The sequence below is a fragment of the Ambystoma mexicanum genome, chromosome 1p, assembly GCF_040938575.1.
Source record: "Ambystoma mexicanum isolate Mex_15411 chromosome 1p, UKY_AmexF1_1, whole genome shotgun sequence".
Classification (NCBI taxonomy): Eukaryota; Metazoa; Chordata; class Amphibia; order Caudata; family Ambystomatidae; genus Ambystoma; species Ambystoma mexicanum.
In genome coordinates this window covers 293,545,557-293,572,238 of record NC_090921.1, presented here as the reverse complement: position 1 = coordinate 293,572,238, position 26,682 = coordinate 293,545,557, and the positions used below count along the sequence as shown (strand labels likewise).

Sequence of the window (26,682 nt, the reverse complement as noted above, 5' to 3'; positions counted from 1 at the left end):
TTGGTCCCATTTCCCCCCTTTCTGGACACTATAATGCAATGATTGCCGCTGCTACTTTTCTTTGCACGTCATGTATTCGCCTGTATTTTAAGGTAGGCCCTGTGTTGCTCCTATTATCCATTTACTTCTGGAAACCCATGAAATATATCGACTAAAAGTGAGCAGAACAATTAACCAGGGTATGTTCTGTTTGCACTATTTAATGCAAACCCTCAGCAGGTGTCAGCCCATCTCAATTTACTCAGGTGGAAATAGTCCGCAGTGGGGTCCTTCCACAAGCCTCCCTTGTCTAATATGTTATTATTGTGCGGTCTCTAAGCAGCTCAGGTCTGGCTGGGGAGTCTTATGAATCCACGGCATGCCTCTTTCAGGTGTATGCATGTGGCGCTCTTCTCTAGCAGTGGTGCTAGGCGGGCATCTGTGACCGGTGCGGGCCAACTCCAGACAAGTAGTGCACCCCAGCATCCCTTCTCCACAAGGTGCATCCCTAGAGCTCAGATCTGGCTGGGGAGTCTTATGAATCCACGGCATGCCTCTTTCAGGTGTGTGCATGTGGCGCTCTTCTCTAGCAGTGGTGCTAGGCGGGCATCTGTGACCGGCGCGGGCCATCTCCAGACAAGTAGTGCACCCCAGTATCCATTCTCCATAAGGTGCATCCCTAGAGCTCAGATCTAGCTGGGGAGTCTTATGAATCCACGGCATGCCTCTTTCAGGTGTGTGCATGTGGCGCTCTTCTCTAGCAGTGGTGCTAGGTGGGCATCTGTGACCGGCACGGGCCAACTCCAGACTAGTAGCGCACCCCAGCATCCCTTCTCCACAAGGTGCATCCCTAGAGCTCAGATCTGGCTGGGGAGTCTTATGAATCCATGGCATGCCTCTTTCAGGTGTGTGCATGTGGCGCTCTTCTCTAGCAGTGGTCCTAGGCGGGCATCTGTGACCGGCGCGGGCCATCTCCAGACAAGTAGTGCACCCCAGCATCCACTCTCCACAAGGGGCATCCCTGGAGCTAAGCTTCTGTCTATCCAACCAGACAATGACTCACAGTTTCCCCTCAGAGATGCAGTCAGAGTCCTAGAGGTCTAGGCTTGGCAAAACTGTGGGTGCCACAGCCCAAGCCTAACGCTATTTCTTAATCCACCAGTCTCGGTTTGAGCCCACGGGGGCCTTGAGGCAAGGCCTCCTCTTTTCATCCAAAGTTAATCCACGTGTTCCCATTTACAGCTTTCTCGGTCCCATCCCATGTAAGCAGCTGCTCCCCTGGAAGTGCCTTCTCATCCGCATTTTAGCAAGCCTGGCCATCATTTGGAGCCTCGCCCATCTGGGTGTCCTCCTACCCATTAGCACCATCTCCCGCCCCTGCCCCCCCAGCCTTCTGACCTTTCCGGTTTCCTGTTTCCACATTCCTTCCATACTGCGGTTGAGGGCAACTTCTCCCATACACAACTCATCAAGAGTAAAGTACGGAATAGTTCAACTCCACATTTACAAATATTAGCTACGTTTCTTCTGCCAGAAGTGTACTTAACAAAGAGAAGCGGCTGCCCTTCAAAGAACTCTATTGCTGCTTATCTGCCCTTAATGATGTCTGCCTCCAGGGGTGGCCTGGCCTCCAGGGAACTCTGGAGATTTCCTGCTAGGCCTCTGCACGCTGGGGCTCTCTGTGGTAACCTATTTCGCTTCCAAACCTTCTCATAGGGAAAGGGTTGGACTGGCTGAACATGTGAAATATGCAGACACTTAGAACATTATTTCCAGGGGCTCTTTTGGTTCTCAGTCCACCTCTGTACATCTCAATGTCTCATGTTGTGGAACGTCGCCTTCTCAATGCTGGCTGCTCTGCACAGGGTGAGTATAGCTTCGATGCTGGCTGCTCTGCACAGGGCGAGTATGGCTTCGATGCTGGCTGCTCTGCACAGGGTGAGTATAGCTTCAATGCTGGCTGCTCTGCACAGGGTGAGTATAGCTTCGATGCTAGCTGCTCTGCACAGGGTGAGTATAGCTTCGATGCTGGCTGCTCTGCACAGGGTGACTATAGCTTCGATGCTGGCTGCTCTGCACAGGGTGAGTATAGCTTCTATGCTGGCTGCTCTGCACAGGGTGAGTATAGCTTCGATGCTGGCTGCTCTGCACAGGGCGAGTATAGCTTCGATGCTGGCTGCTCTGCACAGGGTGAGTATAGCTTTGATGCTGGCGGCTCTGCACAGGGTGAGTATAGCTTCAATGCTGGCTGCTCTGCACAGGGTGAGTATAGCTTCGATGCTGGCGGCTCTGCACAGGGTGAGTATAGCTTCAATGCTGGCTGCTCTGCACAGGGTGAGTATAGCTTTGATGCTGGCTGCTCTGCACAGGGTGAGTATAGCTTAGCTTCGATGCTGGCTGCTCTGCACAGGGTGAGTATAGCTTCAATGCTGGCTGCTCTGCACAGGGTGAGTATAGCTTCGATGCTGGCTGCTCTGCACAGGGCGAGTATAGCTTCGATGCTGGCTGCTCTGCACAGGGTGAGTATAGCTTCGATGCTGGCTGCTCTGCACAGGGCGAGTATAGCTTCGATGCTGGCTGCTCTGCACAGGGTGAGTATAGCTTCAATGCTGGCTGCTCTGCACAGGGCGAGTATAGCTTCGATGCTGGCTGGTATGCACATGGTGACTATAGCTTCGATGCTGGCTGCTCTGCACAGGGTGAGTATAGCTTCAATGCTGGCTGCTCTGCACAGGGTGAGTATAGCTTCGATGCTGGCTGCTCTGCACAGGGTGAGTATAGCTTCGATACTGGCTGCTCTGCACAGGGTGGCTGTAGCTTCAATGCTGGCTGGTCTGCACAGGGTGAGTATAGCTTCAATGCTGGCTGCACAGGGTGAGTATAGCTTCAATGCTGGCTGCTCTGCACAGGGTGATTATAGCTTTGACGCTGGCTGGTCTGCACAGGGTGAGTATAGCTTCAATGCTGGCTGCTCTGCACAGGGTGAGTATAGCTTCGACGCTGGCTGGTCTGCACAGGGTGAGTATAGCTTCAATGCTGGCCTGGTCTGCACAGGGGGAGTATAGCTTCGACGCTGGCTGGTCTGCACAGGGTGACTATAGCTTTGATGCTGGCTGGTCTGCACAGGGTGACTATAGCTTCAATGCTGGCTGATCTGCAAAGGGTGAGTATAGCTTCGATGCTGGATGGTCTGCACAGGGTGACTATAGCTTCAATGCTGGCTGGCTGGTCTGCACAGGGTGAGTATAGCTTCAATGCTGGCTGGTCTGAGCAGGGTGAATGTAGCTTTGATGCTAGCTGATCTGCACAGGGTGACTATAGCTTCAATGCTGGCTGGTCTGCACAGGGTGAATGCAGCTTTGATGCAGTACTGGAGTTAGAGTTCCTTTCACGATGCCACTATTGCGCTGAATTATGGATATGCACGATTCGATCGATCACCCCTCCCGGGCCACTGAAAACCTTACAAACACGTCTGAACCACAGAGCACCTCAGCCTCCCACCTACGCTGGGCCTGGTCTATAGGGCAATGCTGGAGGTGCAGCAGCAACATGCTAGTGTGGGCCAATTTGTTTGATCCAAGTGAGCCAGTCAGATAAATGACTTTCCTAGGAGTCTTGATGTTTTGGACCGTACTACTGGACACATATTATGTAAAATGCCCTTTTTACAATGTTATGAATGGAATGAATCGCCATTTGCAAGTGTGGGCTAGTTTTTCGGTATTAGCATAATTGACCTAAAAACATTTGACCTAAAACTTTTGATCGAATTTCTTTGACCTTTTTTTGGTTACATTTAATTAAATATATACATATATATATATATATATGGGGGGGTAAGGGTATAGGTTAGGTTGAGGAGCAGTGGGGGGGAGGGCACATTTTAGACCGAAAAAAAAAGGTGAAATAAATTTGATCCAAGGTGATTAGGTCAAAGGTTTTAGGTCAAATAGACCCAAACCAGTTTTTTATTGGTGCCCAAACAAATGTTATGTCCCAGCCGGACACAAATCCAGCATTAGCAACTGGCATAGCCAGCCACACACCTGATCACATCCATGCACATTGTGGCCTATGTTGCCAGGTATGGCTACACGGTGCATCCCTAGGAGATTACTAGGGTATGCAAGTTCTTCCTGCTAAGCTAGTGTGATGCCTGGGCCAAAAACACAACGGTTTGAAATGTAACCCAGTCTGCAATGTATGTATGCAATGAGACATGTGTTAGGAAATGTCAGGCAACACTTTACCCAAAGCATTGGCCACCCAGTCTGCCCACAGCGCTATGTGGCCAAACCAGTGGTAAATGACACATGACAGTACCAGGAAAAAGCTCCCAGTGTCTGATCCATGAAATGGTCAGATTAAGGAGCTATAGAGGATGGAGACCCGCTGCGCACCACCCAGGCTCCCGCTCCATGTGTGGTCAGCTACTCAAGTGCAGAGGAATACCAAGAACTCCCTGGATCGCCTTCAAGGAGCACGCAAGAGGATGCAACCAATACCATAGAAAGCTGTGGAACATACTAAGCGCCTGATTCACAGAGCATTTTCCAGTGGGATTGCGCCATTATAAAAGGCTTGTGTGGATCAGGCCCTAAGGCTGTAATGCACATACAAAGGTACTTATATAAATAACATTTAGTACTAACAGATTAAAAGCAGAATAGTAGGCCCCAATGGGAGCGGGAACAGGTAAATCATGGTGAAAGTACTGCAACCCTACCATAACACGAAGAAGTCAGGAGCGGTGGTAAAGCTGGAGACTAAAGATATTGGTTCTAAATGTCTATCCTTTTGGGGATTTTTAGTGGGGCATATGAAACAATTCAGGCTGTGCTCAGGCTAGACCAGTGGTCTTCAAACTGGAGCGCTGGCCCCTTAGGGGAAGCCAGAGGATATCCGGGGAGGCGCAGTGCTTTACTCCTGAGCATGCCGCTGGGCTAGGCTTAGCCAGCCTGTCAGGGGGTGTCAGGGAACTGCAGAAAGCCCCCTTGGTCTGAGTGCTCCTTTGCAGCACTCGGTAGCTGTTTCGTCAGCAGGATTTGGGCAATCCCGGAGTGCTCCGCTGGCAGCAGCAGTGGCGAATGCTTGCTTCTTCAGGTTTTGCCAGGTGCCACCTGGGATCAACCCTCTGTATCTTGGAGAGGCTCCCCTAAGAGAGCTTCTCAGGGCCAAGGAGAGTCCTACTTCAGGTCCACCTCATTCACCTATTGACCCAAGTTGTTAAACTCCTCGACTCCATTATAACTTTGGGACCTGGGTGTTTCACTAGTTCCAGTTGGCACGGTCCTCTAGCCTGGTCTTGGTATTGTTTGCAGTGTGACCTGCTATATGTAAGGGCGCAAGCACCGCGCAGATTGATAGAAGGCTGCCAGTGCAAGCACTATAGATGCAGGCCTCTCTCTCACATTCACCCATTACAGTCCCTCGCCGACACTGGTCCTCACACCATCACTGCCACCCCCTTATGCCTATGGTATATGACCCATCACTAGATTTAGACTAAAAAAATCAGGCGGAAGTAGCTTCCCCGTTAAGGCGGCCCAGTACTGGAATGCACTCCCACTTGACCTCAGAAAAGAGCAATCTTACTACAGCTTCAGACGTAACATCCTCACATGACTACACTCTAACGACCTCCTTGTTTGACAATGCACATTGCACCTGCAATCATCTGAATTACTGTTCCCTCTTGTATCCATCCCTATGTATCTTTATGTATATTCACTAGCTAGACTTGCTGATTACGTATTGCCTCCATGTATGTATCTGTCCTCATTTTGTAACTAAGCTTGAAGTAACCTTGTATGCTGTGGCGCCCAGTTACCTAAGGGACCGGTGCGCATTACAAATGAATAAACAAACAAACTCTGGTGCCTCAGACCGGCCCCTTATGTGCACTGACAGGAGCCCCTTACTATCACTAACGCCTACTGACCCCTACCAATGATTCTGACCCATTACTAGTGCGCAGTGACCCCTTGCAGACGCCGACCGCCCAGTATCACTAGCCTCTTAACCCCTTACTTACTGCTGGTTACTTACTGCTGGCCTTTAACTGACTTTCACACAGTGTAGCCTCTTAACCCCTTACTTACTGCTGGCCTTTAACTGACTTTCACACAGTGTAGGGTTACATTTGGTTTATTCACATAATCTATTTAAAGTGAAATAGAATCTCCATTTCATAGCGGAACTGCTTCTATGTGAAATACATTGTCGAATACCATTTTGTCTGATTTTCTTTTTCTCTAATTCAATTTGGCTGCAAATATATGCAGGGGAACCCCCCACAACCCACTCCCCTGACTACCCCTATATTTAGCACGATTAGCCCCTCACAAATATTTGTGGCAAAATTGGTTAAAAACGAAATCAACGAATTTTAATTCAACCATTTCTTCAGCGTTGTAATGTTCCTATCCTGGGTGTGCTCTCAGCAGTATGAAAATTCATACTAGTGTTTTATTCGGGGTAGCTTACACAGCACCTGAGTGTTGCTAGGTCTGGAAAAGATCCGGGGCTGCGCTAATTTCGGGACTGTCTGGACCCGGGGCTAGCTAGCCCTTTGGTTGTATCCCCTGAGCTTCTATCCGGGGCTACAACCAAAAGACCTGTGGCTATAGCCCCCTAAGCCCCACCCCCCCCCCAGAGCAACGCCTCTGCCTCAGTTATTGGTTTGGAATGTGACTGTGTCATCAGTAAAATAGGGGTTCATATACTGGTCATAGGACAGATGTGGGGTTTCGATATGGATCGCGCATCAAGCCTCCCTGCCCCTTTTATAAACCAGGCCTGCTTCTTCCAGTCCTCACACCACCTCCCATTCCACCCTCCTCTTGGCACACGCCTCACTCCTCTCCAACATCTCGAGGCCCTGATGCTGGAAGAAGTAACCAACACAGATAAGACTGGCACCCACATCCTACACTTCAGGAAGGACCCGAGGACTTGTCAACGCACATCTTGCCAGGTGCTTATTGCTCCACTCAGCCCCAGTGCTCCCTCTCTGGAGCCCCCCCCCCCTCCCGAACATGCCAGCTCCACTGCTGCACGCCCACCCTTACTTGTAACCCCCTGGGTTCATTTCCTATGTACAGTGCTCGTTGTTTACCAGCTAGGTGTGTGCTTTATAAATCCCAGACACACATAACACCAAGGGAAAAGACAACGGGGGTCTCGCTTTGAAGTGTTCCTCATTTAAAATGGCTGGCCATGTGCACAGAGACCGGCTTTTGGAATGGAGGGGTGTCAGGCGGTGGGTAAGTAAGGGAAGGGCACCCTGCGTGTGGCAGGAGGCCCAGTCTGTAGGGAAGTAATGATAACAGGCGGGGAAGCTGTGGCTACGTGGAAGCTGACGTTAGAGATTGGTGCCAGGCTCTAGGGGGGGGAGAGATTTTGGAGCAAGAAATGCCAGGATGGAGGGAGATGCCTTCCTGGCTCTGTAGAGGGTATGTTGGCGCGGCCACACTCTGGGGGTGTGAAACCTCCGAAAGGAGGAGAAGTGGGAAGCTAGGTCGATGGTGGAAGGGGTGGGTGGGGACGGTACCAGGGGGAGGGGATGGATATATGCCAGCTGGGTGGAGGGAAGACTCCCAAGAAGTGAGTGGGTAGACCACAGGATCCCAGGTAGAAAGGGGACTTCCAGAAGCTCAGGGGTGAGTATTCTAGGCAGAGGACCCGGGCTATAGGATGAATGGTGCCAGGCAGAAGGGTGGGGTACATTCAGGCAGGACAGGGGATGAGTGACATGCTGTAGGTGACATTAGATGCAGTGGAGACAAAAGAGGTTCGGGCTCTTTGAGGGGTCTAGGGAAAGATGAGTGCCAGGGTGCAAGGTGAGACTATACTGTGGGAGGGATGCCAAGATGGAAGGATGGAGAGCCTGTGTTGCTTTTCCCAGTGCCAAGTTTCAAAGAGGGGGTGCTGTTAGTTGGGTGCCCTGCTGTAGGCTGGTAGGGAGCTTGTGTGCAGTGGGAGTCGTGTGCCAGGCTCGACTAGGGCGTGGTCCTAGACTGTTAAATCGGGGTGGGAAGCTAGAGGGAGGAGGTGTCGTTAATAGTCAGTAGGGCGAATAACCTATTTCGATAAAAATGGATGCCAAGCTATGAGTGGCGCCTGCTTCTGGCAGCAGAGGGGTGCCAGAGTGGTATGAATAACAAGCTGTGGAGAGGATGACGTGCCAGGCAGTGGGAAAGGAGGTGCACCAGGCTCTTGGTGGGGGCTAGAGGCATAGGGCAGCCATGCTGACGGAGGCGATGACAGGCTCTAAGGAGGTGTGCCATGCAGTTGGTGGGTGGAGAGGTGCCAGTCTGATGATCAAGCCGTAGGTAGTGGAGCGTTGAAGGCAATGATAGGGAGGGTTGCTGCCAGTCTATAATTAGGGAAACCAGGCAGAGAGGGGCAGGCTTTGGTGGGCCTCTAGGGAGTGGGGTGCCAGGGGGTAGTGTAGAGGATGGAGGTAAGGTGCCAGGCTGTGGAGATGGAAGGTGTTCGGGGGAGGGCGAGGGTACTCGGGTGAGGTCCAGGACAGGTGTAGTGGAGTGCTGGAGGAAAGGGAGGGCTACGGGCTGCAAGTAGGAGTGTCAGGTGTTGGTGCCAGGGAGAGCATGCTGCCAGCAGTTGTGCGAGTATCCGTATCGAAAGGAAAGGGTGCCAGCCTACAAGGAGTGCTGCCAAGCTGTCTGGGTGGAGCGGTGTAATGACATTAAACGATATGCCAGGCAATGAGGAGGGGCATCGGGGAGACAGGGTTCAAAGCAGGTTGCCGGGTGGGTGCCAGGCTGTAAGGAGTGGTGCCAAGCTCCAGGGAAGAGTGGATGAAATGATGCCAGGCAGCAGTGGGGCGAATCATGAAAGGTGGCAGACTGTGGGGAAATATTGGTGCCAGGCTCTAAGGCGGGGGGGGGGGGTGGGGGAGGGGGTAGCTTTAAGGGGCGTGCCAGGACATTCGGTAAAAATTGGGTCGTGGAGAGGGGACGGGGGCGGCACTGTGGGGGTGGCAGGGGTGCCATGCTCAGGGAGGGGCCGAGCATCCTTCACTGAAACCGGGAGGCTGGGGTGGCGTGGGGGCTGGGGGGCGCCTCTAACTCACCGGGTTAGCCACTGCTCTCGCCGCTCCCGAGGTCAGGCTGCTGGGCTTCCCGAAGACTGCTCCGGGGAGGGTCGGGCTTCGAGGGACTCCGGGATCCGCTCCGGGGGGCGGGGGCTCCAATCGCCGCTCCTGGATTTTGATTTAAAAGCTCAGGATTTATGAATGAAATCCGCAGGTATTGGGTCCACCCCCAGCTAGCCGGGCACGTGACCCCCGGTGGGGTGGGGGGCGGCGGCAGGGCGCGGTCTGATTGGGCGGAAGGAGGGTGAGGGGGTGGAGGCTGACGTCAAACTGGGGATCTGCCCGGAATATTAATACTCATCATTCAGAAATATCATGGGGTAACGGGATGGGCTGGGGGCGGGAGAGGGAGCAGTGACCCCCCCATTCACCCACGCACTCACTGTGTGACACGCTCTGAATATTAATATATCCATTCAACAATATGAGAGGCGACAGACAATGGACGGCTGGGGGCTGCAGTGAGCCATCCCCCCAATATATATGCACCACCATTCAGAATGAAAATGGGGGCCCTGCCCACACGTTCCCTGAGGCGCCCTGAATATTAATACTATGGTGAGGGATTCGAGAATGAGTGTATTATAGCTTGGAGTCAGTCACCAGCCCCCCAATCATAATGGAAATATGGGGGTATTGCTGGTAAGGGGGAGGGGGGGGGTGTGGGCGGTTGTGTTAGCTTTCCCCAACGCACATACACACCTGGAAACTCGGGGTATTGATTTTCAACATTGACAAATCACATGCGAACGGCAGTGTGGAAGTGGCCGAACCTTGTGCTCACACTGCAGGCCACCCCACATCGCCAGCCACTACAACTCACCCGGCTAAACAACAACCCTCCCCAAGTCACCCTTGGTTCACTTTGGTAGCGCAGTCCAAACGCAAGGCTGCTGGTGCTGTGGAAGGAATAGAGTATAACACACCAATGCCCTGCTAGATGCAATTCCTTGAGCCGAAATAACTGTTTTAGAACTTTAAAAACACAATACAATGTAAACAGAAACGCTATGGGAAGAACCCCGGGCAATTACCCTCAACAATCTATCGTTCTTTCCAAAAGGCACACAGCAATTACAGACAGAAATGTCCTCCCATTGGCATCAATGCACGACTCCAAATCCGCAGATTTTGGCAGACCAGTGGTTTTGGACTACAACTCCCATCAGACCTAAATGACAGATTATTGGGTGAGGGATGACGGGGGTCGCCACCCGTTGCAGATCCCTAACTGGTAATGTTAAGTATGGGATTTTCAGTTCCAGCACCTTGCTGTTCATGTCTGAGGTGCTAAAATGCTGTCTATGGGTTATTTCGGGGTGCAAGGGCCTAGCAGGGGCGCCCATTTCTCGGAACTGGGTCCTAGTAAAGTGACCCTAAGTTGCCAAGTAGTTGCTGTTTAACACAGAGCCTCTAGTCACCCTCATGCCCCATGGGAGAGCTCAAGTGCCCAGCGGTGCAAAAACCACCTGCGGATGCGAACAAGGGCCAGGGCTGTCACAGGGTTTTCTATGCTTTGCACTGGCCCTGCTGCAGAGCAGCGCCACCAACAGGAGACGCGAGAAATCTCCTCTGAGTTTATGGATGCCGGAAACTGAATTTGGTTTGCTATTATGAAAAAAACATAATGGCGTCGGAGAAAATCACTGCAGTGCGCCTGGGGAACATCAAGGTCTTCAGAAACACCTGGGCCCCATTCATGGATTATGCTGAGAAATTCCCGGGCCTCTCATGCCGCCCACCTAAGACCCGTTGGCTTACATAGTGTCTGGACATAGTGAGCTTCATGCAAGGTCACAGAGACTTCCGCTACAGTAGTACTCGGATGGCCGCGGAGAAGAAAGCCCAAATGCCATAAATGCTATTACGTATATTTGCACACTTTATTGCAATTAAGTTGTATGTGACGCGGGTGTTGATGTAATTTCTCTGAAAACTCCTAATGAAATGTTTGGTTGAAAAAAAAAAACGAAGCTGTGTTCAAACCAATATTCAGGGGACAGGCTACTAGTTTCATAGAAATGCCAATCATTTAACATGATTAAACATCAATGACCAGTTCCTAACTGGCACTGGAATCAACCCTCTTAAATGGTAGCCTCCATGGCAGTGCAGAAGATGCCAAAAACCCACATACCTTCAAACACATTATAATTATTATAATTGTTCTTTTATAATGCGCTTAGTACCAGAGATTGGTTTCAAAGAGCAGGGTCAGGATATCGAACCTGCGCTGCATCATCTTGCGTTACCCCTGAGCTCCCCCCTCTCCAGTAAAACGCATGTGAAACGACCTGTCTGGAATTATTACCAACGTAAAATGAGGACTAGTGTCTCTAAGAAATGGTAGGTTATTTATAACGTGCTTAATGCACAGAGGTTTCTAAGCGCGGACCCAACCTGTGTTGCTCCGTGACGTCTTGCTTCCAAGGCGGGCACGTTGCCGCTGAGCTATCCTCCTGAGACGGAGGTTATCTTGAGAGCCATAAGTATGCCACTATCATGTGGCAATCATATCACAGCGCCCCATTGTCTCTAAGCCGTGCTTCAAAGCACCCTTATTTAGGGCGGCCACACTGTCATTTGTCACATAGGTGTCAATTTCTGAAGCATCCTCCGTCACTTTTAGAATCCAAATTATCCCTTAGAACCCCAAATGCGTATATCTTTTTTGGACCCTAATAACATCAATGCCAACTAAAGAAATCCCCATTTTGGACTCTTCAGTGCTCTGTAGCTGCTGTCTTTAGGCAGTTTGTTTTGGTGCTACATAAATCTGCGATTTAGTTTGATTACGAGATAGTGACCATGGACCATACATTTCTTCAGCATTTGCAAGGATTGGTCGCCCAGTGTACCTGGCCAATTCCTGCTGATGGCTTCATTGTCCCTGCTGGAGCAGCTCACTTACATGGTTAGAATACTCAGGCATGGTGTGGAGGGTCATAACCAAACCCAAAGGTGGGTACCTCTATTACACTGGCACTTTGAGGTAGAGCAATTACAAATAGAACACATATAGTGTCAGGTAGGAGGAAGAAACTGGTGAGATAGAGACTAGAGCTGTAAGAACTGATTCATTATTTTATTTCATTTCATTCTGATTATAGATTATAAAAAGTGTACAAATATGGATTTCAATTAAAAAACGCACCCATTCATACTGCATACATCCTTTTCAACTCTAAAAAAGTTCATTATTCAAAGAACTTGAAGTTTGCATATAGACTTATTCAATTACAATATATTCATAACAGGAGTGTTCACTGATAACTGTCCACATTATAAACATTATTGACTATAGGTGTCCCCAACTGTAATTCTTTCTTTTATGAAGGACTTCCACTGTAACAATAGTTTCGACTTCAACAGGGTCTGATAGATGTTCTCCAGACCACAACTGTATGTCTTCTTCAGGATATGTGAACATGTGTTTTCTAAAAACAAACATAACAACATTCTATTAAAAACAGCTCATGTCTCTTTCCTCCAGGTTCCTCTTGAAATAAAAAGAAACATTACAATTAGGGAGCGACTCGCCATGTCTAGCTCATACCAAGATTCACTATTTTTTAAACTCAAGAAGAGCTTTTTTGTATTGGGCCCCTTACATGTGCTAAACAAAACTGGAATGAAATTTGACCATTTCTGTTACACCTAGAATATGAATTCTGTCAGAGACTTGACAAAACTAAAGCACATCCTTTTTGCATGGCTTCTATAGCTAATATAGAGGCATGTCAATGTTTCACACAAACAAGGTCAATGACTCCTATGGCTGATGAACCCCTCTTTAGCCATACAGTGCAGTCAGTAGTTTAAAAAACCTTCTGGGTCCCTACCTGTGTGTAAGGTTTCCAGAAAGTTCCAGGAACCCCTATTTAAAGGTTCGCGTGGTTTGGTCGTAGTGTTCAAAATCACTAGAGCAAAGGAAGAAGTGAACACAATTAACCGACTGTTCGTGAAGTGTCGGCAAAAAAACAAAAAACATTTTCACTAAACATAGTAATTGATCGAATCAAGAATCTATTAGGCTGAATGAGCCATTAGTGAATACTCTAATGAATCACTGAATTAAAGTGATAGGCAACCTCTATTGAGTTAGCAAAATAAACAGAAAGGGAGAGATGGACACAATGGTCACATGGTTAATTAAAACTACAATTGACTCCTCGCAAGCTGCAAGCAGTTTGTTTGCCCAAGTGGCTAGTGTGATGTCAAAAAGATATGTCATGAAACTCCTTTAAATGCTTGGCCATTGGGTAAGATGGATTTGATGTTTTAATAGCTCTCAAATGCTGTAGAATACGAATTTCTAACTTGCATGTGGTGCTGCCAATGTACCATTTGTTGCATGGACAACATAATACATAGACAACAAAAGTAGTATTGGTGTTAAATCATCAGAGGTAAAGCAGTAATAGGATGTACAAATGTTTTGCATGGAGTAGCATGAATGCATACCTTGCACTTAAAACATTTAATTAAACCAAGAGGCAATGTAGATAACCAAGCAGTCTGAGTCGAAGTTTTCACCATGGGCTGAAGAAAACTAGACACCAATTTGTCCCTCAATGAGGATGCGCAACAAAACGTGAGTGTAGGTCACGATGAAAGCATGGGCATCAAATCTTTATACATCCCCAACACATGCCAGTGTTTTTGAATAATCTTTGTAATGTTGTAGAAAGAGGGACCAAATGTCACAGCAAACCCTGGATCATAATCAATTTTTTTCAGTGAGGGATCTGTTGGTGTTGAGAAGTTGATCTAGCCTTAACATAGGCATTCTCTATGATGCCCTTGGCATAGCCACCCGACAAAAAATGGTGTGATGCTTTAGAGCAATTTATCAAATGTTATCAAATAAGAGCAATTTCTGCGCTAACACACAAACTCACTGTAAGGGATACTACTCTTACAACTGGTGGGATGACTACTCTTGGCATGTAAAGGAAGACTAGAATTGGTGGGTTTCTTGTAAACAGTAGTGTATAGCCCATGGTTATCCAAAGTGACTTTGAAATCAATATAGACAATTTCCGTGGTGCTATGACTTTCAGTGAAGGACACATTAACACTATTGATGTTGATCCTTCTGACAAAGTTAACCCAACTCGACTCAGAACCTTTCCATAAAACAAAAAACGTCATCAATATAATGCCACCAAGCAACAATCTCATCCCTCAAAACTTCAGATCAGATTTCAGTCAAAATGGTGGCTTCCCACCAGCCCATTGTGATGTTGGCATAAGAGGGGGCAAAGAAACGCCCCATGGCAATTCCTCGCACTTGATGGTAAAACATTTTTTAAAACAAAAATACATTTTTGGTTAAACAGAATTCAAACATTTCCAAAATCATAACACTGTGAGACAGCAAATTAAGAGAACGTGTTTGCAAACAATATTTACAAGCATTGACACCTGTACAGTGATCTATGGAAGTGTACAATGAAACGACATCCAAAGTAGCCAAAAGAAAATATTCCTACCATGGGACCTCATTGATGTGACATAAGAAATCCTTGGTATCTTTCAAATAGGAGGGTAAGACAGAAACAAACAAAATCAGAGTTTCATCAACAAAACGAGATAAGTTTTCAAATAATGAACCTTACAGAGTGACAGTGGGTCTTCCAGATGGCTTGACCAGTGATTTATGAACTTTAGGTAGAAAATAAATGGAGGGAATAGTGAAGGTGGAACGAACATAAAATGTTACCAAATCGCCATCAATCATATAAACCTCACTCCATTCATTAACTAATGGCCTCAATTCTGTTTGCAACATGGGAAAAGGATTAGAACAACTCAGAATAAAACGTACAATCTTTTAATTGTCCGAAAGCTTCAGTTACATAGTCTGCTCGATCTTGCTAAACAATGTTGTTGCCCTTATCAGAGGGTTTGATGACAACATCTCTCAAACTCTGTAATATTTCCAAGGAATCAATTTGTGACCTATCAAGGTTGCACTTGCGTGAGTATAATGAAGTCAAACGTAATCTGTGTAGATCTGCTATACAAAGATCATGAAAAGCCTCTATGCAACCACCAGTAGGCATAGGAGGACTGAATTTAGATTTTCCTTTTAGGAAAGAAGAACAAGTCCAGCCAGTGTCAATGTCAACATCTTCAAAATTAATACTGCCAGTATCATGGAAAGGATCTACCAGGCTAGCCAAATCAGACAAGAAAACAATGTATGAGATAAGTAGTTCAGTTCTACCTGCTCGGGATGTCGAGGTGCTTCCTTTGATGGGATTGATGGCAAAAAACGTTTTCAATTTTAACTTGCGGAATAACTGATCAAAGTCCAAGTGTGCTTCAACATAGTCAAAAGATGACCTTGAGCTAAAATTGAGCCCCAACTTCAATAGATCAGTCTGGGAATCAGTGAGTTGATGAGATAAAAGATTGATGACTTGAAAGTCCGTTTTAGATTTGATTTCTTGCCTTGTGTGCCAGAGCGAGTTAATCTGCTCTAATGGTCTGTGTTTAAGTAGTTGGTGACGTTGGCCCATGCGGGTTTTCTTCCACTTGGTACATTGCGTCCACAACCTCTTCCACGACTCCTGCCTCTCTTTTGAGACTTTCCATCTTGACGCAGGAGCCGCATTTCATCTAAAAAAAATAATCTTAATGATGGGTTCATCACTCTCAGAATTCGAGACATCTGATTCCGAAGATGTGACCACTGGGGGTTTTGGCTCTCCCAGTCCCAACTGTGGGCTGGATGCATTACGTAGAATAACAAAATGTTTGGCAAAAGTGTGTGTGGGTGTATATATATATATATATATATATATATATGAAGAAGGAGGGATAGACTGTCAGGTAGTTTATATATATTGACAAAATGGCTACTGCTTTGCAGGACTACAGGGATGAGTATTGGCAAAACCACCTACTATCAAACCAGCAGTGATCCCAGTCGTAAAGATGAAACAGACGCAGCAAGGCAGGTGTACCTCTTTACCTTTTTGTGGCGGACAGGCTATACTCTTCAGAAGGAGTATGAGGTGATGGCAGTTGCAACCCAAACAACTTAAGTGCAAATGTCCAGTCAAGGTCTTATAAAAGTATACACTTTTAATCAAACAATAAAATATAAACAAATAATCAGAAACAACTAAGAACGCCCACCCATGTAAAAGAACACTGATAATGCAGGCTTGTGTGAAGGGGAATCTGGGTAAATGAGCAAGGGTGTACAGGCACAATGTAGCCTTTAAGAAAAAGGTAGCTCAAAGTTGACTAGGGGCACAGGGCCTCTTTGCAGTACCTTAATAGAATTGAGCCAGGCTTTTTGGTATTGAACCATGGGTCTGGGTGCTTCAGCATCAGGCAGGGCTTGAGTTGAGGAGTGGTGTCTTCTGGGCCCACAATGCCGTACTGTTCAGCAGATCAGATTGGTGGCACTGGAAAACCAAGCTGCCTCTGATGCAGGGGAGTGGGGACTGACCTTTGACAGCGATAGGGCTCGGCTGGCTCAACATGGTGTCGAGGTAATGCAACATCATCGGCTTGTAGCTAAAAAAGTTTGGTGACCAGGTGGCGGTATCCAGTTGGGGGCTCTAGAAGACTCAGTTGGTCTCAGAGGCAGAGATGGCAGAGATTCCAGAGATGAGGAGGCAGTTTAGCGTCAAGTTCAATGATGAACCTTGTGGTTTCTGTGCAACAGTTTTTATGGTGGCAACGGGTGCCAAACCAGTGCTGAGGCAGTTCAGAGATGCAGGGAGGGATAGAGGTCACTTCTTTGGTTCATCAATGGCTAAGAGTTCCAATATAGGGGCTCCATGACAAGGTAAGCCCTTCAGTTGCAGTCCTACTTCAGGGAGCTTGGCAAGCACCTAAAGGAGATCCTTCACGTCCATTAAGCAGGATCCCAGTTCCAGTGCAGCCAGCAGAGAGAGGCATTGGTCCAGCAGCCATTGCCCCACTGTTACCTGGGGTGGGTAGATGGCATAGCTCTCCTCTGCGTTGGATGCTTTCTGTCTTCACCTCTCCTGCAGAGGACGTTGGGATAGACTGTATCCCCAAGAGAGATCCAGATACATTCTGATTGTCCTTGTCAAAGTCCAGAGAAAAATCAAAGGATGAGGACCTGCCCTTGTCTGTTTCAAGGCTAAAGGTCACAGGGAATTGGTCCCAAGCAATCCAGGTTTTTGTAACAAGTGCCCTTTGCCTTATGACGTCACATCCAGAGTACATTGCCTGCAGAAAAATGAGGAGACAGGAAAAAGAAGAGCACCCTAAAAAAGACCACGATTGGGCCCTTCTTTCATACCACTTCTCCTAGCTAGCTACTCTAACTCCACCCTTTTCCCTTGCCTGCTGGCTTCAAAGGGACTCCATTGATCAGCACCCAGGTGAAAGGGTGGCTTTATTATGGCAGTGCTGCCTCTGAAACACCGGTTCACAGGAGGAAACTTTCTGAGGAATGTTCCTGTCCCATTGGAAGGTGTTACCCTTCCTGGAGGAGAATCAAAGAGTCCACATCCTGGCTATTAGTCTACCTGGCAGTAGTGGAGACAGTCAGACCAGACACCAAACCACATCAGTTCTGTCATACATAAGCCCCGCACACAGAGCTGACACTGGTGTTATATTGCATTGCTTTGGCTGTATAGTTGTGTGCTCTTAGCAGAGGCCATGCCCCAATCAGGCATGGACTCTACTGTAAGATGTACGTGTCACCAGACTGACCAAGGCATTCCAATATAATTTAGATTAGAGGTGCAGAAGATTGAACAGCCACCTCTACCTGCAGGCTTTTGTGTCCAGCAGCTGTCAGGCATGCACATGCAACCTTTTTACCTGCTCCGTGCCACAGCAAAGGCACATGTGTGCACAATATTTTTGACATGGAACATTTATCAAAGAGGGGTCTGATTAGTAGACCTTCCGTTCATAAAAAATACCTACACCATTTTATATTAATGAAAACCCACACATAGCTAGGGCTTACACGCCCTTGAAGATGGAAATCTGGCACAGTTCATAGGATGTCAGCTTAACAAGAGACCACTGATACGCAAGATTTAACTTAAAAGACCCAAAGACTAATACAACCAAGAGCTTGCCGCAGCTCATTAATGGGCATCAAGAAATGTTTTGAGGGTCTTAAATTGTCAAAAGCCCCAGGGCTGGATGGATGATGTAATACTGTTCATAAGAAATGCTCAGATATATTGGCTCAGATAATGTATCCTTTATTTCCAGAGCTTGGAGAGAGAGGCAGGGTGCCCAGCACTTCCAAGAATAGTATTTAAATCACTTCCAATAAGAAGGTTTGTCTAATGAAGTTAATTGTACAACACTAAATGTGTTTGCTCAGAAAGTACTTGACAGGTGACCAGATGCCACTCTATGTTGCCTTGTGCATGGCCGTTGATATGGTAAATTGGGGCTTTGGCTATAAATAGTTGAACACATTGCAAGGGAAGTTATGGTGGAAAAGATTGGGACCTCCTTATGGCCCCCCTATTCAAATGGTAACCATACAGATTTTAATTACTGCTGATAATATGTTTATAGCTTGTATTGGAATACCTCTGAGATCATGTTAGAGCTGTTCTATTACCTAAAAAAAATTTACACTGTCATCAAAAAGATTGTGGCAATTGTATTGGAGTTCTTTGTGGCAAAATGGCATGATTTCATCACGCCCCACTTGCCAGAGCCTAACTACCACCCCAGAGGCACTCAGAAGGCCTGCCTGGGGCTATGGCAGGGTTTGCCACAGAGAATATTGCTATACCCAACACAGAGTTACATCTCTGCGCTTTATGTTAAGAGAGCGCTCTACCCTTCAGCACCTGACAGGTCTACTATCAAGTAGCAACATTTTCATGGGCCTAACCCCAGACAATCTACAAACCAATTCTTATTATCCTCGTGTCAATGTACAAAATGAATGTAATCAAACTTCCCTATTGCTAATACAACAAGCATTTACAATAGCAATATAGTGAATCGGTCAATGATTGGACATATCTGCTTAGAACGATCACATTGTTTGAAGAGAAAAGGTCCATCTCTTCCCGAAGCCCCTATGTTCCCAGAGAGTGTAACTGGGGAACTAGTGGCCTCCAGAGCAATAGCCAAGGAAAAACCCTTTTGGGGAAAAACACCGTAGCTGATGGTAAAGAAGAATGTTCGAGCAGTGGCTGAGGAACTCCTGGGGGTGATGGCAGAGCAGCAGCAAGGAACCCCTGGAGAGATGTCAGAACAGCAGCAGAACCAAGCAACTGAAGGCTCCAAAAAATGATCAGCATGAATAGGGAGGCAGAAGGTACACAGAAGGCAGAGAATGGGGGAGGAGGGAGAGGACCAGGATTAACTGGGAGGTAACAGAAGAGGAACAGAAGCACCTGAAGCAAGAACAGCAGGAACACGGAGGGAGCGTTGAGATGCAGGGAAGAAAGCAGGTAGCGCCATCTTGGACGGTATCATTGCGCAATGCGTGTGTTGTCCGAACAGGCTCAATCTTGGAATGGGCACAAAGCCCACAGAAACCCAGGAGATGTGGACGCAGATGCCACCGATCCAAGCAGGACCAGCACCTACCCTGGTGGACGACAGCCTTTTTGTACTCAATAAATAGGAACATATAAAGAATGTTCTCTGTTGTCTGTTAGCTTTTATATTTGTCATCCTCAAGAGATAACAAATGAGCATTAAAACCAGGATAGTCAAACAATAATATAATCCTACCATCCTACCCTATTTACTTGTAAGAATGTAAAGCCTACAGCTAATGAACAATACATATACCCATCTAAAGTATTGCACAGTAAAAGTGAGGATGTACTCAGGTTAGTGCTGTCAGGACATGAGAGTCATCGCGTGAGTATTCATGAGATGTGATTTCAACACTTTTAAACCTACAAAAGGAACGGCTAAGCTCTATCAAAACCCGAATGGCTACTAAAGGCAATCCACCTACTAGATTCCAATCTCCCACCCACCAATGTATTTATGGGGTATCCTAGCCAGAAGAAGTACAAGGGGGAACACAGGTTTTGAAATGTGCAGTGTTCAAACTTGTATCATAGCGAATGTAAGTGTCTGTGGAAAGTCAGTGATCAGTCAAGAAGCTTCCCTATTAAAAATAACATGGTCAGCCTGTAGCCCTGTCCAAGGCCTTGACAAATGTAAAAATAAGGTAACAATTCAATGTTGACAGTTAGAATACGATTAAAATTGAAAAAATAACCTGTCAATAATTTAGAGCCAGGTTGTAGAAGTACATTACTGTCGCAAAGTAAGGGGAGGTGAGTGATGTCGACACTCTCCCCCGAACCACAGAAGCCGAATGAAGTCGACCCTCCACCCGTGGTTGGCACAGGTACCTGATTATAATCACAGAGTACCATGTGGCAGCCAGTGGGGGGAAGAGGGCTAGGAAGAGGTTGTGGCAGGGAGGGGGTATAGGATCACCGGAAAGAGGGTAAGGAAACACCTAGAGTGGATAGGACTGGGGAAGCAACAGGAAAAAGCCCTACTCTCTCTAATAACTCGACAACCTAATTCCGTAACTACCTTAACCTCTTAATACAGGTCTCAATGTCGGGATTTATGCCCCCACCTTATATAGTACTCCTTGATACAAGCACACACCTGGCATGGACTACATGAAAGCAAGCTGGATGAACATATAACTAGGAGTGACTCCCATCATGAATAAACCATAACACATGGCCCATAGAGCAAGCCTTTGCACAGTTACAAAACATATAAACAACACAGTGGTAGACACGTAGTACAACACAGCCCTGAGACTGTTATATTCTGTCTCCCCCCTGTGGGTCTCATGCACTGGGAAGCAGCGCTTCAATACTTCAATACTTGTATTACTTGTATTACTGAAAACCCTCATATGCCAAGAGTACTTGTCCTGTGTTGCTGTCCTGGCACATGACCTCCAAGCCACAGATTGTCTAAATATACCAGTCAAAGTTCTGATAGATATATATATATGTATATGTTCATATCAACCCAATGCAGTGGACAGAACAGAAACAGCAACGGCAGCGTTGTGCCAACAATAGTAAATGTGGCACTTATCTGTCGTCCGGGAAGCTCGCAAGCCTTCCCGGACGTGATCTTTCGTAGCCTGTAAAAGCAGCGCAAGTCCGCCTGTCCCCGCTGCAAAGGAACGGATTGCAGTCCTTCACGGAGACCGAGCACCCGGCGTGCACATTTCCAGCTTTAAACCTCCAACGCCTCAGGATACGGCCGTGCATGTCAGCGTTCTCCTAGTCCTCCGGCATGGCTTTGCCCCTACGAACAGAATAAGCCACACCTGCTGTGCGCCGTTGGCCCTTGATAAGCTGACCTAATGAGTATCATCTGGCCTATGCGCGCACGGCACAAACTACAAAAGGCCTCAAAGGTTGCTGGGTAATGTAGTTCATGCACGGAGACACCGTCTCCTGATGCCTTTTCTCCTCCATCCGTGCTTCCTAACAATTACCCAGTTTAGACAGTTTACTGGCTCCTCTAATGTTGCCATCTCTGCCCCCAATTGACATGGGTCTGCTTCAACAGGTCTTCAGGAACTTCTGAACTTCTGAACATTTGACTGATTCATACCTTATCTAAATCACATGTATTCTAACAACCACTCCTTGTCACTGTCTCATAGCGCATGTGCCCCATTAGGCTACAGTTTGCTCTTCTTATGCTTTGGAATGTGCTTCATATGTAAAAACGCAGTGAAGACTGGCATGTCTTGGCCACTTATCAAATCCCTGCCCATCAGACAACCACATGCTCTCTTTACACATTAGAATACACTTTTGTAGGAACCAATTGAAGTGAACACTGGAGTGTTAAAACCTTTTGTATAACTCTCCATTAGCCAACTGTTTGCTTTCCCATACTTTAGAATGGGCTTTTAAAGAAAACAATACTTGTTGACATTTTGGGCAAGCTGTTCATTGAAAGTATAAACAAGGATTGCTGAATTGAACATTAACAGTCTAGTGTTTTCTCCATATGTGTAATTGACTTTGCAATAGCTAAAAAACACTATTATAATTTCACCTAGTCTTTTAATGGTGTAATGGTATGAATGCAGAATGTGTTTCCGTTACTCAAGGCTTTATGCTTTTGCTAAAATAAGCATATATTCTAATTTCATAATGTAACATTAAAGGTGGACGTGTCCTGCATTAGGCCTGCAGAATCATGTTAACAGGTTGCATTCAGCCATGGCTGGATTCTTTCTAGAAACAGAACATGCCTTAAATAAACAAATATCAGAATTATTTGATTTCATGTAGTGAAACAGGATCCGGATGCCATGTTATAAGATGGCAATGTAGAGGAAGCAGAGCACCGAGCAGGCGTCAAAATGAACAGCACATTATAATCTTTCTAACATGTATTTCCCACAGCACAGCTTAATGAATAGCACATTTAAAGCAGTGTGTGTTTGTAGTATGTCTAAATGACAAGCTAGTGCTTCCAAGGAGAGTGGTAATGCCATGTGACCAAGTATGTATGTTTTAAGGATTGTCAACATATATGGACATCCCATCCAAAGAAATACACTCATCTGGCCTAAATAAAGTCAAGAGTGGAATCTTATGCTGTTTGTAGATGTAAGTAAGAGTTTGGTGTTGTTTTATGTAGTCAAACTGAACATGTATATATCATGATGCAGAGAATTTAGGAAGACAACCATGAGTCTGTCCGTACGGTGTTTGCAATTTAGTAATAGTTCTTAAATATCAACCAATGGGGTAAATCATTAAGTTGAAGAGAATTTGAAGAAATACTTTGTCCTGAAGAAGGCCTGTATATCCATTTTCGAAAGGACACTAGGGATAGTGTCCAATGTAATGTTGTGGCCGAAACATGTCAACAATCTGAAAAGACCATAAATTATAGAAGTCTGCTGTGTTTATATGACACTAGTTATCCATGTATATTGATGTCCACTTAGTGACCTCTACCCCTGTATAACCTATGTCATTCTCACATAATAGTTTGGAAGGAGGTGTTTTAGCTACTGTTAATTGTGACAAAAATGTATTGATTGTGTCCAGTTTCTAATTATTTTTAACTTTGATGAACAATTAATAAAATAATTAAGTATGAAATATAGGTGTGATTCCACAGGTTCTTTGCTTGATTATGTTGTAAATTTGTAAACATGGATTTGACCATTTATTTTTGTCTGTTAAGTATGGTGTAAAAACCTCACCAATCTCACCAATCTCAACTTGAGCAGCATAGAGAGAGGTAATCAATTCTCGGTTCTAAGTCTATATGTTTTAAGGATTGAAATACCATTGTAGGTATCTCACCTAGCATGATTCTTCTTGGGATTGCTCAATTGTGGTGGTGATCACTGTTTTGAAGATCTTTCGATATGCCAACAGCAGAGACAGCAACCAGCCATACCTCACAGTCCAGTGTTTCTTCTACAATACCCTGGATGTTGATGCACCCACCAAGCACTCCACAAAGCAGCAGTGAAAAATATGCATTGTTTATTCGAGCATAGATAAGACCTGAAACAGAGCTAAATGCTACATAAAACAGCAGTCCTTACCTACTACCCACAAGAGTGTGATTAGAAACAAATGTGCAGCTTGCCACAAGAGAGATTAAATGCTAGAATGTAACTTCTCTCTGTGCGCTCAGAAGGTTTTGATAGGGCTGAGTCAGTCACCCTCTTCAGTGCAGGAAAACCACATGAGATGTCTGGTCTGAGGCTCACAGCAGGATTCCCTGGGGTACTCAAATTGTGACGTGTACAAACATTACACGTAAGCACATCTTTCAAGAATCTTCACAATGCAAGCATGACTCCCAAGCCCCACAAAGCCACACAAAGCAAAATAAGTTGAAGGTGTGAACCCCCTTTTCCTAGCACAAAATACATAAAACACTGCAACTCGCAAGGCTGGTTGAGCCTCAAGCCCCAGCACAGAACAGCACAGTGCAGCGGTGTGCGTCCACCACCTAGTGATTAACCCTTTCACTTCACAATGATTATTTGGAAGCTATCCTGAGCCCAGTTGCAGCCCACAAGTCCCAAAGGAGCAGGAGCTCCGCCTCACTGCAGGAGCAGTGCCATCCACTCCCAGCATGCTGATCACCTTAGGTAAACCATTTGGTAACTCATCATCTTAGCTGATCTTCAAATACTTAATTGCACAAATCGAGCGGACTGTGCAGCAATTCGCAGTCGAGACGCTGCACTAGCTCTGATCATCTCGGGTGCAAGAATTCACCATTGCACACCACGAGGACAGCTCCCTGCAAAGATGGCTGCCACTAATCACTGAGCTGCCTCTGAGCTCCAGCCATACACCTCCTCTACTTCCTGACCCCGGATTGGCTGAACGGATCCTTAGCAGCTCCAATCTGAAGCAGGTAGGCATAGCCGGCCCACCGCTCCAAGGACCACGCTCAAAGGACAACACCTGTCCTGAGCCTGTCCGTAGCCATCCGGACAGTCGGCCGGAAACCCTGGCTCAACGACTTCTTCCTCTCACCCGTGAGTGCAATTCACAGCCACAGTATCCGAGCCCCGACCCGAACACCGCCTCCGGACAGCCTGTTTCAATGTTACTCGCACACTACCCACCCTCCCTCTTCACAAGCCTCAATATTGCCACAAGCTCTAACAGCTAAACACAGTTTACTACGGCATGAGTAACCCGCATGTGCTCTAACTAATCTCACTTGTGGCTGCACCTTATCTATGTCCAGATTTGCGGGCCAAACACGCTTCCACATGACTCAGCCCAGAACCGCCCATAAGTATATCTTATATACTTTGACTCCTTTGACTCCTGATGCAACACCACACACGAAAATCTACTGCGATGATTTACCATATTGTATCCAACAGATCGCCCTGAACTGCCTATTCTGTCTCTATATGTATTAGCCCATTTTTCTTAAGGAATCATCATATAAATAGCCTATTGTGCCTTTGAACTGTACTAGCCCAGCCTGCACAAGAGATTCTTGACACAGCCTACTCTGTTTTGAATGTACTAGCCCATTTTGCATAAAGGATTATTTCGAAATAGCCTATTCTGCCTTGCATGAACTAGCCTATTTTACCCTGCTCTGTAATAGCCCATTCTACCATTGAGATGTACTAGCTATCTTATACCATAGATTGGCGTTAAATAGCTTACTCCGCCTTCCCTACTATGTACATCTAGATTATTCTGTTTAAAACACTGCTTTGGTAATAGCCTTCTCACGACAGCTAGTAGTCCCATCATGATCAGCACCCTCTGCATTATTCCGCTGATACTCACCCCTTCAAGGCTCAACATTAGTCAACTCCTAGCCACATGATGGAGCCCCTCGGAAACCCCGACCTAAGAGCTCTCCTAAGATCCATCCCCACCTCCAATCCCATGATCAGGCCCATCTTCTTCCTTCCAGCATTGAATACAACCTACTGGGATTCCAGGATCAAGCCTACCTCCTTTCTCCCTCCTCTACACTCCTTCACCTCTCCCTGAGTAAAATATGGCTTACCCAGCCTCCCTCTTATTGCCTCTCAACTGCTTCACCCACGTATAAGCACTCCCACATCCATCCAAGACACAATAGATCGTAACAACAGACTAGCCACCAGACTCCCAAGACATTGCAACCCACCAACTGAACGTAACCTTAACACCACTAGCAAGCGCTGCACTAAATCCACCAGTAAAAAAACAAACATGTAAAGGATCCTATACTAGCCAGATAAAGAACTCAGTCGACAACACCTCTAACCACGTCCAGAAAGGCACCCAGAAAACACCTATAAAAGGAGCACTTCTAAATGCCAGGTCCCTTGTTGCCCATGAAACTGAGATCGCAGACCTCATTCTGACCAACAACCTTGATTTCCTCGCTGTGACAGAAACCTTGCTGCATGACGCTGCAAGCCCCTCCCTCACTTTAGCTGTCCCAGACAACGACTCCATCATCAGAGCCGATAGACCGAATGCTCGAGGAGGAGGAACTGCCATCATGTTCAAAATCACACTAGACATGAGATTGTCCACCTCTTCTCCTCTGACATCCTGTGAACTCCTCTCAGTTAAGCTCCAAACATCTCCCAAAACCACCATTACTATAAACCTTATATACAGACACCCAGGTCCTCCCGGGTCCTTTGAGGAAGACATCACATCGCTAGCAGCCAATAACACTAAACTCACGATGCAGAATATCATTCTAGGGGACTTCAACCTCGGTTATAATGACCCCAATGACATGCCTGCCACCTCCCTAGCCTCACTCAAGTAAGCACCCTACCCACCCATGAGAAGGGCAGGAAACCTGACTGGGTAGCAGACCTCAATTGCACCATCACCCCCAAGGACCCCACACCTCTTGTGTTGTCTGACCATCACCTCTTATCCTTAGAACTCAATGTCAATAACCCATATCTGATAAAGTCTCCAGCTGCACTACCTTGTCTCACTAGAAACAAACGTAATATTACAGCTGAGGCCATAGTGCCCCTGGTCATCCCCACCCTCAATGCTTTACCTGACACAATTGACCTCAATCTACTGGTTAACACCTACAATGATTCC

At 46.6% G+C, this 26,682-nt stretch overlaps 1 protein-coding gene across 1 annotated transcript in view; it reads right to left on the bottom strand.

The window, feature by feature from the left end:
- CBARP (CACN subunit beta associated regulatory protein) overlaps window positions 1-9,293 on the bottom strand; it is a 200,992-nt gene extending 191,699 nt beyond the window's left edge. Inside the window, exon 1 of the mRNA XM_069647211.1 lies at window positions 9,080-9,293. The gene's annotated coding sequence lies outside the window, so the exon portion shown is untranslated. The remainder of the gene's footprint in view (window positions 1-9,079) is intronic.
- Between the last annotated feature and the right edge of the window lie 17,389 nt (window positions 9,294-26,682).